The sequence below is a fragment of the Balaenoptera borealis genome (assembly GCF_965194805.1).
Source record: "Balaenoptera borealis genome assembly, chromosome: 4".
Taxonomy (NCBI): Eukaryota; Metazoa; Chordata; class Mammalia; order Artiodactyla; family Balaenopteridae; genus Balaenoptera; species Balaenoptera borealis.
In genome coordinates, this window is record NC_138861.1 from 89,487,387 (window position 1) to 89,501,466 (window position 14,080).

Consider the following 14,080-nt stretch of genomic DNA (forward strand, 5'->3'; position numbering starts at 1 on the left):
AGGCCAATTTTTAGTATTTATTTCTTCTGATATTTGGAGAATGGGAATCATGGAGAGGAAGAAGGAAAAGAAAGAAGTCTGAGAGTTAAAGTCGTACTGTCTATCTAACACCTCTTTAACTAGGCTGTTAGTTCATTGAATGAAAAAGCCATGCCTGATTCATCTTTTAATTCCTAGTAGTTTAATGATTTGAGAAGAGTAAATGCTTATTAACTATTTTTGGAAAGAATACTCTCCAAAGCAGAATTCTGAACAAGTTGCATATGTGTAATTGACCCCTTCAGGGATCTGCCCATATCCTCTTGGCTCTCATCCACCTTGTGTACACCTTTGTCTTCCTGTTACAAAGTCCTGCAGCTTTCTGCCTTAGAGCTTTCTCCTGCCACAGGCCTGGCCCTGTGCAAGGCAAGCTGAGTATACTGGAGAGTTAAGATCTTCCAGAGCAATAACAGATACCAGTTGTTGGAAAAATACCCTACTGTCTCATGGCCTAGGTGAGACGGCTCTGAGGAACTCTAGTGTTATTTAGTCCCCAGCTGGATTGAGTCCCAGGTGCCAACATTGGTAATCCACTCATTAACAGATTTAGTCTGGCTTCCATTTCTTCCCTGTCTCAATTCTCCACAGCCTACCTGTGCTTCTCAGAATTAACTGCCCAAGAAACTCCTTGCACTATAATCCTAGTTTGGGGGTTTGCTTCCAGGGGAACTCGAACTAAGACATCTTTCTCAAAGTTTTAAAATAAGCCATACAAAAGGCTGTATGCAGTAGATGAGCACTTGCTGTATGAAAGGCCTAAATCTTTTATGTCTTACAGTCCTATCATGTACAGACTACTAAATATTGCCATTTTACAGATGAGGATACTGAGGCACCATGAGATCAAGGAACATGCTCAAAATCACAGCCATTCATCATCAACGTTAAGATTGCAACCTAATAATCCAATTAGCTTTTCAGTTTTAGAAAATGTCCTGGCTTGATCATGACCAGGCATAATTGATTTACTATCAGAATACTTGCTGAAGCTAATACTTGGGAGACTTGATTATACTCTTTTGCTTAAGTGATGCAAATAAGTATTTTTATTTTTCAATATAGGTGATTGTAACATTTATTATAAAAGCAACTTGTGTGTAGGAGTGCTGCGAAGTATCTGGCAAACCTAGTCTTTGAACTAGTTTGTGTAGTTTCAGCTTCCCCAGAAAGCACAATGGATGTGAATTATTATAGTTGATTCCCTATAGTCTTTTCGGTTCTATAATTACTAGTTTTCTTCTCTTTTATTCTTTCTCTTCCCCTTTTTTTTCTCCTGCTCCTCATTCTTCCCTAATTTTCTTCTCTCTCTCCTCTTCTTATTCCTCCCCTTTCTTTCTCTCTCTCTCTTTTTTTTTTGCTGTCGTTTTTTAATGGCCCCAAAGAACTTAGCATTCTTTTCTTTAATTTGAAGTATTAAGATTTTAATAGTTAAAATGCAAAAATTAATTGTAAAACCAAGGAAAGAAAACCAATAAAAGACAGCTATTAATCATCACTGATTCAAATTGCAAAAAAGACTGCTGTACATATTAGGTTTTATTGAATGATGTGCCTGAATTGGTTTGCTTTTATTTTGCCAAAGTAAGTGGAAAGAAAATGTATCATTAGCTAAAAGAAAATCATATAAGCACAAAATGATAAACTAGCCAACTGTGGACAAACACTGCACATTTAAAATATTACATTTTCAGAACCAGTGACAGAGATGTTTCTGTAAATGCCAGAGTGTCAAATGTGAATATAAGTCAAGTAAGTGTAAAAAATGCAGCTTGAGGGGAGGAGGGGGAATGTGGAAGCCCTTTTAGAACAGTGAATATCTATTCCTAGAAACACATGTTTTAAAATTTGAGTGAGTATACTGTTAAATGAAAATTATTGCTTGGAAATAGTAGCTATTTAAATATTATAAATAATTTTTAGACAAAGAGGTTATAAATTTATTTCTAGACTTAAAATAAGTCTACCTCAGAATTAAAGTATATAAGAGAACCCATCATAGAATTTCAGGAATATAGAATCCTGGTCTAAATCTGGCCTATTAAACTTTCTCTAAGTATATGTGGATTACTAAAAGTATTTCTTTACTGCTTCTCCATTCAATAACCATTCTTACGTTAATGAACCGTGAGATATTTTTTATGAGGTAGCATTTTACAAGGAATTCTTTAGCAAGAAGCAGCAAAATTATGGAGTTAAATGTTTTTGGCAACTCAAGGTTAATTTTTAGCTGCATATATATTTTGGAAGCGTGTTTCTAGTTATCTTTCTGTATTGCTTTTTGTAGCTCAACTATATATTCTTGTTACCAAAATCTTACTTTCGAGTTTCACAATATAGACGTGGATATGTCACATTCTGTGGTTTGTAAGGGATCCAGATTCATCCTTGTGGTGTTTTCAGCCTAATTGATTTAATTTCTATGGAGATGGGGTAGAGTGGCTTAAAAGATAGCCTATAATTACAAGAGAGGGAAATAACCTCCCACCACATAATCAAGCATGGTTGGTATCCTACAAGTCCTGGTTGGGAGATTGACTCTGAGATCCCTAGTTGAGGTTTTGCTAGGAAAGGGATAATACATGTTTTTAATATATATTATATATGCACATTAAAGAACCTAGTGTATACTTCATGTCCAGAGGAATACAGTCTGTTCTTTTTCATTCAGATGTATGCTTCATGGAGTCTACTATGTTTTCAGTTTGTATAGGTTTTCAAACAGTTTTCCAACAGGTTTTTTCCTTTGTGCCTTTATTGTTCTCTAATTTCTCCTCTTCTTCTCCACAGTAACATCCTTTTAATACCCTTAGCATTTTTTTTTACCTGGTATTAGATTTATTTGTGAACTTGTATCAATTTCTCTACTAGACATGATTTGTCCTCATATATTCCACAATATGTTAGCATAGTTTCTTGAAATATTAGACAATATGTGTGAAATAATGAATAAGCAAAAAATATGATGACTGGGTCACCTGTTTCAGAGTAAGTAGAGTGGGTCCTAGTCCTTACTCTGCCACTTAGTTCCTGTTGACTGATAGCAAGTCCCAGCATTTCTCTGGGCTAGACTTTCCTCATTTATAAAATAAAGGTCTGGGACTAGCTCCCCTCCAAGGCCCCTTTCAGCCTTGACTTCCTTCAATTTATGAGATAGGGAGAACCAGAATAATGAAAGTGCAGGGGAAGGGTGCTTTGATTATTGTAAGAATTCTGGGATCCTGATAAGCCTTCCCTCTTACTAGATTTCACTGGAGCAAATGCCATTCATTGCTGAGATGGTAATCATCATGACATAGAAATTATTTTCACTGATTTAGTTATTGCTTTCTTATTTTAAGGACTTCTTTGATTATAACAGAAATATAATGTGTATGTTCATTATCTTAAATACGAAGAAGAAAGGAAAAAAAATTATTCACAATTTTATCACCAGATATAACAGCTATTAATATTTTGGAGAATTCTGCCTTTATAGTATGACTCTATATAGTTCTTTATAAAGTCAGCCTCATACTCTATACATTTATCTATCTATATATATATCTATTTATACAACTATTTTCCTATCAATACAAATAAGTATGTTATATATAGACATGTATGATACAGTATCTTATTTATTAATTTAAATATATCCCAATTTCCCAATATCAGTTAAATGTCTTTGAAGACATTATTTTAATAGCCACTGTAGTGCATTGGGGTGGCTAGAATATTTATCTGTCAGCATCCTTTAACTTCCTCTCTCTCCTTCTTTGGGTAGTAGAGACTGTCTTATGAGGAATCCATTTCCAGGTAGTCCATAGCCATTATCATAAGTCTGGGCACATGACCAAGCCATGGCCAATCAGAACACTGCATTCCACAGTAGTTTAGGGGAAAGAAAATGAACCAAGACATCTGGGATGGATGAGTATTTCCCTGGGGCTTTTGATGGAAACACTGAAAGAAAGGTACCATAATTTTATTGAATTAGTGGCTGCAAGACTGATGCAAGCCTGTTTGCTGGTGCCATTTTTGTTGGAGAATGAAGTCCACACAGGAAATAACATAGCTGAAAGATAGTATAAAGTCAGTGAGAGTTTCGATGATATCGTCTGATTCTCTGATTCAATCAATGCCTAAAGCCAGTGTGTTTGAACTTCTGACTTATGTGAGTCAATGGAATCCCCTGTCACTTCCTTTCTTGAATTAGGTTTTCATGTCTTAAAAAAAAATGCTTTAACTCATACATTTAGAGATGTTTCATATGGAATTTAACAACCTTTTTCTATTTGTAATATTGGAATCATTTAGCATTTTCCTAAAATAAACAACATAATAATGCATATTGCAAAATAATTTTTGCCCATATCTCTGAAGGAGGAGATAGGATAGTCTAGGATAGTTTTCTTTCTTTTTTTTAATTAATTAATTAATTTATTTATTTTTGGCTGTGTTGGGTCTTTGTTTCTGTGCGAGGGCTTTCTCTAGTTGCAGCGAGTGGGGGCCACTCTTCATCGCGGTGTGTGGGCCTCTCACTATCGTGGCCTCTCTTGTTGTGGAGCACAGGCTCCAGACGTGCAGGCTCAGTAGTTGTGGCTCACGGGTCCAGTTGGTCTGCCGCATGTGGGATCTTCCCAGACCAGGGCTCAAACCCGTGTCCCCTGCATTGGCAGACAGATTCTCAACCACTGCGCCGCCAGGGAAGCCCATAGGATAGTTTTCCAAAAGAGAAATTTAAGGAATGAGGTGTCTGTTAAGACTATGTATATTATGAAAATACTGTCCAGGAAATGTGAAAGGTTGATTGGCATCAACAATCATCTTTGAGATATATACATCAGGGCTAATGGGCTGTGACATAAAACCTCTGTTTCTGTCATCCATTATCTCTTCAAATCAGTTAAGAGGGCTAAATCATCCCTTGTCTCTGGATCGGGCAATCCTATGATTTTTGTGCTTACTCTGTCATCATACAAAGCCATTCAGTCAGTAATTAAAATGTCCAGACCCCTGTGATAGTCAAAGCATCCTCCCCTACTCCAGCTTGCTTGATATAGACAAGGAGCCTTCAAAGTCAGTGAAGGATGCATGAATGGCTTCTTCTCTTTCTCCACCTTAATATTTAACTCTTTTTTTCTCCATCATATAAACTAAAGATTCTAAATAGCACTCTCCCCCTCCCCCAGGATGAAGCAAGAGTAGGAAGAAAAAATAAAAAAGAGCAGGGAGGTTCTTATGTTACTGCTCCTTTTTTGAGCTGGTGTTGAGCTCTCCAGGCCTGAAAGCTTAAACACTCTCTTGGGAGCTGTTGTGGGTTCTTTGGACTCCCCTCCAAACATCAACCCCACCACTGTTACTGAACATTCCTCCTCTGTAGTTGCATTGATAATGGCCAATACTCTCTGTTACTGCTGGTTGCTTATGCCTCCCACAGTCATCTGTGGATAGGGTCTGTTTTGCTAAAAGGAATGGTTCTGTAACATATATTAGGTTATACATGACTGGTAAACAGCAGAATGATATCAGTATAACACAGAAGTCTCAGGGGGTCATATGCAATTTTGTTTTCTAGCATGTTAATAGTTTGGACCACCAGTACCTGCAGTTGAATGCAAAATATACTAAAAAATTAATCACAGCAAGCGACAGAAATGTGCGTTCCTGGATGTGATGACCAATCACCTCACGTTTTCCCTCTTGGCCTACGTTGGCCATATGCTCCGCCTACAAAGTGCTTATTGCATTATTCTCTCTGTTCTGTGTTCATTTTGCCCCTTTCTCCATAACTTAGCAGGCTCAACCCTTCCTTATGCACCCTTACATTGAGCTACCTTAATTTTTAAGATAAAACCCTTCATTTACTATACTATTTATTTGTCCAGAATTTAACATGTCTTTTGGTATGTTAGAATTACCCAGCTCTTGGAATTGTGTGTGTGTGAGTGTATGTGTGTGTGTGTGTGTATGGATGGATTTTAAAAAATAAGATTATAAAGTTGCCTAGGTTTTGTGTGTTCTGCCCCTAACATTATTATCCCATAAGCTCAGGTAATTTTTGCAGGTTTATCAGGATCTCATATATCTTTATTTGAAGATGCCTATGTTCTAACTTCTCTCTTTTGATACCTGTTCTACCTTCCAGGTAACACTTTTGGACAGAACCCAAGATAAGTTCATGTTGATTCTCTAATCTCCTACATCTCACCCACAGGAAGAGTGATGGCATTCTTTTTTCCACAAAACCTGGGGAGAAATTTTCAGAGTGTGAATAGTCACAAATTGAGAAATCTGCTTGTTTTGCTTTGCCATCAAAGTGGCCAGTAATCCCATATCTGGCCTATAATCTCCCAGCTAGGTGGCAGACACAAGTCCATTATATTTCCCAGTGGTGATGCATATTAAGCATTCTAAGTGGGATCCCTAGTGCCTGTCTTTGTTTACTTGGAGTTAGGAGATAGTACGACTGGTACATCCTCCTTGGGAGTGTATGCCTCCCAGCAAAGTTCTCTCCAATGAATCTTCCCCAACATTACTTTCTTTTGCTCTCTGATCTCCTGACTCTATTTATTATATTCTTGATGTGACATGGGGTTTTAAAATCCTCTAATCCATTCTTACCCATGTACTTTGTTACATCTAGACCACTTTGGAAATTGCTTGTTAATGTATATTCTGAAACTTCCATTTTAAAATTCCTGTTGCATATATCTCTGTATTGACACATGTCTATAACTATTTTGAACCATATTGCAGAACAAGCTGGCAAATTAGTGCATTTCAGTTAACTCAAGAAACATATAAAGCCCATATTTCTTTCCATTTTAAGATTGCATTTATTTTTAAGATACAGAAGGACTTAGTTTAATCAGCCAGACTTTTAGTTTATTTGAGAAAGTGTTATTGCTCTGAAAACAAACAGAGATACCTTAAATGGCTCCGTGAGTTATGAACATGGGGCACAGCCTTGCAGAGTGATTGGAAAGGAATGCGTCACATCCTTCAGAGTGTACGCACTTCTTGGTCACTTTGGTCAGAATAAATGTTGCCAGTAATCATAGACTGTCTTTCTAAATATTTACCATGTGGTGTTTTTTTCACATTTTTCTTCTTGCTGGGGCATGCGTCTCCTGGAATCCATGGCTTCAGCTCATCATTCTCAGTTTCTGAAGGAGCAAATGCTGAAAAGCACCCATCAATAACAGCATATGAAGCCCATGCAGGTTCTGAATCACTCTCTTAAAATATAAGTAACATCAGTAGACAGAAATACCCTGATTTAAGGTTCCTTTATTCACTGGTTGAAGGATATTTTTCTTTTAAAAGGGATAAAATCATGACTCTCCTACAGATATAAAATGAACACATGTCAAAGAATTTATTTGACTTATTAGTTAATGAGGAAACCAGTGGTTCAAAAGATAACTTAGAGAGAGCCTCACATTAATAGTCAGATAAGGAAAGCTGAAACAAATTTACAAATGGATACAAACTGGCAGAGCTCTTGAATATCTATAGGGCCATAATCAATTGTATTTCACAGGACATAATTTTCATTTATATGGATAGGAATTATTTACATCAGTATCAGTTTACAATAACTTAACTTCTATCTGTTCAGAGTAGTAAAATAGCCTATTCAGAGACAAACAAAGATGATGACAACCTGGATGAATAAGCTATCTAGAACAACCACTAAATTTCAAAGCTTTTTACAATTTTTTCTTAGGAAAGTATATCTCAGATACTTTTTAGGCACTACTTCATATATTTGGTGGGAATGCTAAATGCTTTATATTTACGTATACACTATTAGTCAAAGCTCTGTGATAAACCACAACCTCTGTAGAGGGTCATCTGAACTGGCTCTGCAGCTTGCTTTGTCAACAATAGTTCCCCTTTATCTGCAGGGGATACTTGCAAGACCCCCAGTGGATGCCTGAAACTGGAGACAGTACCAAACTCTATACATGTGTTTTTTCACATATATATGATTTATATATATATATATATATATAATATATATATATATATATATATATATATATATATATATATGATAAAGTTTAATTTATAAGTTAGGCACAGTAAGAGATTAACAACAATACAGTAGAACAATTATAACAATATACTGTGACAAAATTTATGTGAATGTGGTCTCTCCCTTTCTCCCAAAATATCTTATTGTATAAATTTAATGCCTTTTCCATATTGACTAAGCACTTATCATGACTGTGGCCGTAACTTTTGCAGTTTGAGGTGTGACGACAAAACTAGCACAAATTTCTTTCTCTTTCACAATTTCATGGATAAAAGATTTGTTCTTACTGTAGATCTTAGCAACCTCAGTATACAATTTTTTTTTTCCTTATTAAGTTGAGAACTCTTACCTTTTCACTTAAAGGAAGCTTTTTATGCCTTGTCTTTGGCATATTCAAATTGCCAGTATCACTACCCTTGCACTTTGAGACTGTTACTAAGTAAAGTAAGGGTGACTTGAACACAAGTGCCGTCATAGGGTGACAGTTGATCTGATAATGGAGATGGCTACTAAGTAACTAAAGGTGGGATATGCTGGACAAAGGAATGGTTCATATCCTGGTTGGGAAGGATTTGGGAGAGTGTGAGCTTTCATCACACTACTCGGAATAGCATAAAATTTAAAACTTATGAATTATTTCTGGAATTCTCCATTTAATATTTTTGGACCATAGTTGACCAGTTTCAGAAAGCAAAACCATGGATAAGGGGAGGATTAATGTATAGCTGAGTTCTGATGTTGTCTTGACTGGTGTCTCATTAAAGTAAGGGCTCTTAGAGGCGAATGACGGTGCTTTGTGTGCGTCGCCCAGTGATCCCTGGTTGACTCAAGTACTTAGTTAGTGTTGAATGAAGGCATGAAAGGTTTGAGAGACGATTATTCTGAGGTTATTTCTTTCTCCCTCCTGTTAAAGATTTAGTTATTCAAATGCAAGTACCAGAAAAAGAACCTCAAGACATTATGCTTCTTTATAGGACAAGTAAGTGTTCAGTTCATTTTTTGTTTTCATAAACATTTTTGCTTAAGAAAATATTATTTGGAGACAATTGGGCATATTTCTTTATTTGTCACATTTCTTGTAGGATTCAAAGTATTCTTTGTCCTTATCTTGGAGCATTTGGCATTTATGCTCCAAGGAGTGGCTCTGGTAATGAGAGAATATGTTTTGTGCGCTCTTGGTGCTGCCAGTAAGGCTTTCAAACTAAAAATTAATTTTTAAACAGTAGGCTTCTGTGACCATGACACTGTTATTAAAATCTCTTTTTGGCACAATATCCAGCTTTCTTTAGTCATTGTTGATGCTTTTATTTTAAAAAGCTATATTTTATATTACATTGGTACCTTTTCCTCACAATTAATATTTAATCCAAAGTATATTGGAAAATAAAATAGAAATGCGTTAACATTACATAAGCCTGAAGTTAATAGGGTCTTAAACTTTTATTTAGCATGTTGGAACAGGGCACCTTTTTTTCTCTTTTCTGGAAACAAATAAAAAGTATGGGAAAAGAGTGTGCTAAGGACAAATAGATCAGGACATTCTACAATATTTGGATTCAAACGTAAAATAATAACTTTTAAAAGTATAAATCCATACATTCTATAGTCAAAATAGACTAAGTATCTTAGGAATCGGCATTTATATTATTTTTATACATAATTATAATTTATGTTTTAGAAATGTTAACATTTTAAAAGAGAGGAGAATATCAGAATCGTTTCTGTGAGTTACCATGAAATGATTCCTTATTGAAACTGTTTCTCATTTTTAGTTTTAGAATAGTAATACTTGACTTTTAAAAAGCAATAGTAAGAGCATTTAGTTGTAGATGGTAAGTCCTTTAAATAATAAAGTCAGATTTGTCAGGGGCATTTGCTGCTACTGCTTTGAATTAATTTGACTCTCAGTCTCCAAATGGATTCATTCTCTTTTGGGAAAAATAGAACCTCTGTCTAAGTCTGTTTCTTCCAGAAAAAACTGCTGGCCAGTTCCATTCGGGTCAGTTTATTAAGTATCTCTTGACAGTCTATTATGTGTCAGACCTTATTTTCAATTACAGGGGTACAAAAATGAATAGCACTTTCAGAATAGTGCGAGAGATAAACAAAAACATAATTTCTTGTTCAAGGGCATAGGATGCTAAGGAATCACTTTAAATTCCCATAAATTCAAGGAAATCTTCTTGGAGTATATGGACCCCTGGGCTGAGGGTTGAACAAGTTAACAATGTGGAAAGGTGTGTGTATGTGTGTATACTTTTATTGGAGGAACTGTCAGAAGTTTGTTTGGTGTTTTGGGGGTATGTTGTGTACAGAGAGGAACTGGAAAGATATGAGGCTGGAAAGGTACATGGGGCCTTCATATACATACATACATATATACACATCGGGCCTTTATACCTATATATAATTTTTAAAGTAACTTTTTATTTTAGAACAGTTGTACACTTACAGAATTATTGTGAAGAGAGTACAGAGAGTACTCCATACCTCACATTTGTTTTCCCCTATTATTAACATCTTATGTATTAGCATGGTGCATTTGTTACAATTAATGAACCAATTTGATACGTCATTATTAACTAAAGTCCATACTCTATTCAGATTTCCTTGGTTTCTGCCTAATACTCTTTTCTGTCCCAGGGTCCCATTCAGGATATATCACACTTAGTCCGCATGTCTCCTTAAGCTCCCCTTGACTGTGACTTTCTCAGACTTGTTTTTGATGACTTTGACAATTTTGAGTAGTACTGGCGAGGTATTTTGTAGAATGTCCCTCAGTTGCAATTTGTATAATGTTTTTCTCATGATTAGGCTGGGACAATGCATTTTGGGGAAGAATACCAAATTGCCTTTCTGGTCACTTGGTATGAAAAACACATATTACCAATATAATTTATCACCGTTGATGTTAACCTTGATCACCTGACTTGATGTAGTGTCCGTTTTCTCCACTGTAAGTTTACCCTTTTTTGTTGTCCCTTTTCTTACTATGCTGTTTGGAAGGAGGTCACTCTGCACAGCTCACAAGTAAGGAGTCAGAGTTGTCTTCCAGCTCCTTGAGAGAGGAGTGTCTACATAAGTTATTTGGAATTTTTCTGTATGGAATATTTGTTGATTCAACCCCATTTATTTACCCAAGCATTTATTCTAATAACTATGACTATTTGTAAATTTGCTTTATCCTTTGGGTTATAATCCGGTTCTACCTTATTTATTTCATTGTTGGAATTATCCCAGTTTTGTCTATTAGGAGCTCCTTCAATCATCTCCTATGTCCTTTTGAAAAACCCCCAGAGTTGTGGGTTTATTTATTTATTTTTGACCACTTTCTTTATGGCACTACAGATTCTCCAGGTTCATCTTGTATACTTTCGGCCCCCGTCCTGGGATCAGCTGATTCCTTTTATTGGAGAATGCTATTAAAACCAAGATCTGAGTACCAGATGTGCTCATTGCTACTGGGGCGTGTTTGCTTTTAGGCCCTTCCAGATGACACTAAAAGGAAATCTTTCTTGTGGCTTCTGTCCCATAGAGTGAGATAAAATAATCTCACGACTCAAACAGTGCCAAAGCACAGAGGAGATCTCTTATGGGTGGTTTCTTATTCTTACAGGGCCCACTTTGAGGAGCCTACTTGATACTGAGCAGGGCCCTGTGGGGCTCCTGGGCACAAAGCCTCTCTGTGTCCCCCATTTCTTTGATTACAGAAAATAGCCTTCATCCAGCCTCCATGACCTTCCCTACGTTCCAACGGGCAGGTTTAAACAGTTCTTAATTAGGGAAGGGAGGGGATATGAAACAAGGGAGAAACAAAATGAAGAAAAACAATAATTCAGCCTTAGGGCAAGGTCCTGGCGCCACATCAATGCCTACACACAACAATATCTTTGAGCTGTTTTGCAGAAGCTAAAACCCCCCTCCAGGCAGGAGAAGTTAACAATTAATGATGGTATGCTGCCCACAAGCATGGAGACCCCAGACCAGCTGGAACCAGAAGGTTGACGATGCTGACTCCCACTTACCTCACCACCAACTAATCAGAAGAATGTCCACGAGCTGATCACACCCTCTTTGAACCATTACGATAAAACTTCTCACTACCCTCTCAAAGGGAGGCACAGGGGTGCTAGCCTACTGTGTTCCCTCTTTGCCTGGCAAAAAATAAAGCTATTCTTTCTTTTTCTCCAAACCTCTGTCTCTGTATTTCTGTTTGGCATCAGTGCACAGAGAGCCAAGATTTTTGGCATCATACTTTCCTGTTCTGCAGAGAGCATTGGTGCTGCTTCCGTTCCCCTTGGGGAACAAAAGTCTTGGGAAGGTGAGTAGTCCATATACCCCAGGATCAGATGCATTGCTGTGCCTCCTTATTAGAGGGGGGATACAGAGTGTAGGGCACAGATCATTGTTGGTCATAGGACACACAAACCTCCATCTTTTCCTCATCTCTACGCATCTCAACCCTGCTGCTTTTACCAGCCATTCTTTGTTCTCACCTTTCCTCTCCCTTTTCTCGTAGGAAATGCTCTTCATTATGGTTTCAACATATTAAATGTTTAAATATCTCTTCAATATATTAAATATCTTTGAGAAAATGAAAGCCGGAAAGAGAAGTGTGTTCCTGAAGAAAACCTAAATTTCCCCTGGGCTGTATCTTTAAATTCAACAGATCTGATATTTTCTCAATATCATATGTGCCCTAACACCAGTAGCTTTGTGTGCTTGTGTGTGAAGACATACGTGAAAATACATGTATGTAGGAGGAGAAGCAATGGAAATGGGAAGAATACTGGGAAATATTGACATTTAACAGTAGTCACTGGTGGATTTCCCCCCCCCATTACATTAACATCTTTAATCTAGATTCAAAAAGTGGGAGGGAAATATCTCCAAATGTTCTCTTATTTTTATATTTCAGCACACAGAGACTTCTAATGACTGCAGCCCTGATATATTCTAAGAATTCAAACTCCAATTCAGTTTGATCTACAGATTAAAATGCCAAAATTTCAATGTTCTTCCTTCATTATTTCCTGTATGGATTTTTAAAATGAAACTTCTACAATTGCGTTAAATAATAAATTCTTAAAGCATTACCCTACTCCTATAGTATTTAAAATAGACATATTTTAAAAACTGCTCTGATTAAGAATACAATACGGAATCTAGAGTATATCTAAGTGATTTACTTGTAATCTATGAAGCTTGAAAATACTTTATTTCTGGAACAGAGAGAAATTAGCTGCAAAAATGTTGGGAAAAGAGAGTATCAAAAAACCACAAATTGCAGCACAATGGTTGCTGCTGATGCTGGGAAATGAACCCCAAGCCTCTGCTTCCAGAAGGTCTTTTCACAATAACTCTTTGTTTCCAAATAATCCCCATGGTACTTTTATTTGAAAATTGTGTACATAAGTTTGGGAAAGAGCATGTTTGTGTCTGAGTATGTGTGCAGACATACAATTTAAAAGCAAACTTTGTTTTTTTTTTACCATTGTAACATATATGGTGTTTTGTTTTGTTTTTAAAACAAATCCTTCAGTGCTTCACTATCTTTTTTTTCTTTTCTTAATTAATTAATTTATTTTTGGCTGTGTTGGGTCCTCGTTTCTGCGCGAGGACTCTCTCCATTTGTGGCAAGCGGAGGCCACTCTTCATCGCGGTGTGCGGGCCTCTCACTGTCGCGGCCTCTCTTGTTGCGGAGCACAGGCTCCAGATGCGCAGGCTCAGTAGTTGTGGCTCACGGGCCTAGTTGCTCCGCGGCATGTGGGATCTTCCCAGACCAGGGCTCGAACCCGTGTCCCCTGCACTGGCAGGCAGATTCTCAACCACTGCACCACCAGGGAAGCCCTTTGGTGTGTTCTTAAGTGCATTGCATGTATTTACTTATTGTAATTTTATAATAATCCTTGCAATGTAACTACCATTATCATTCCATTTTTACAGAATGGACACTTGAAGTAAGTAACTTGCCAAAGCTTACTTAGAAGTAAACAACTCAATGCTAGTTAAATCCAG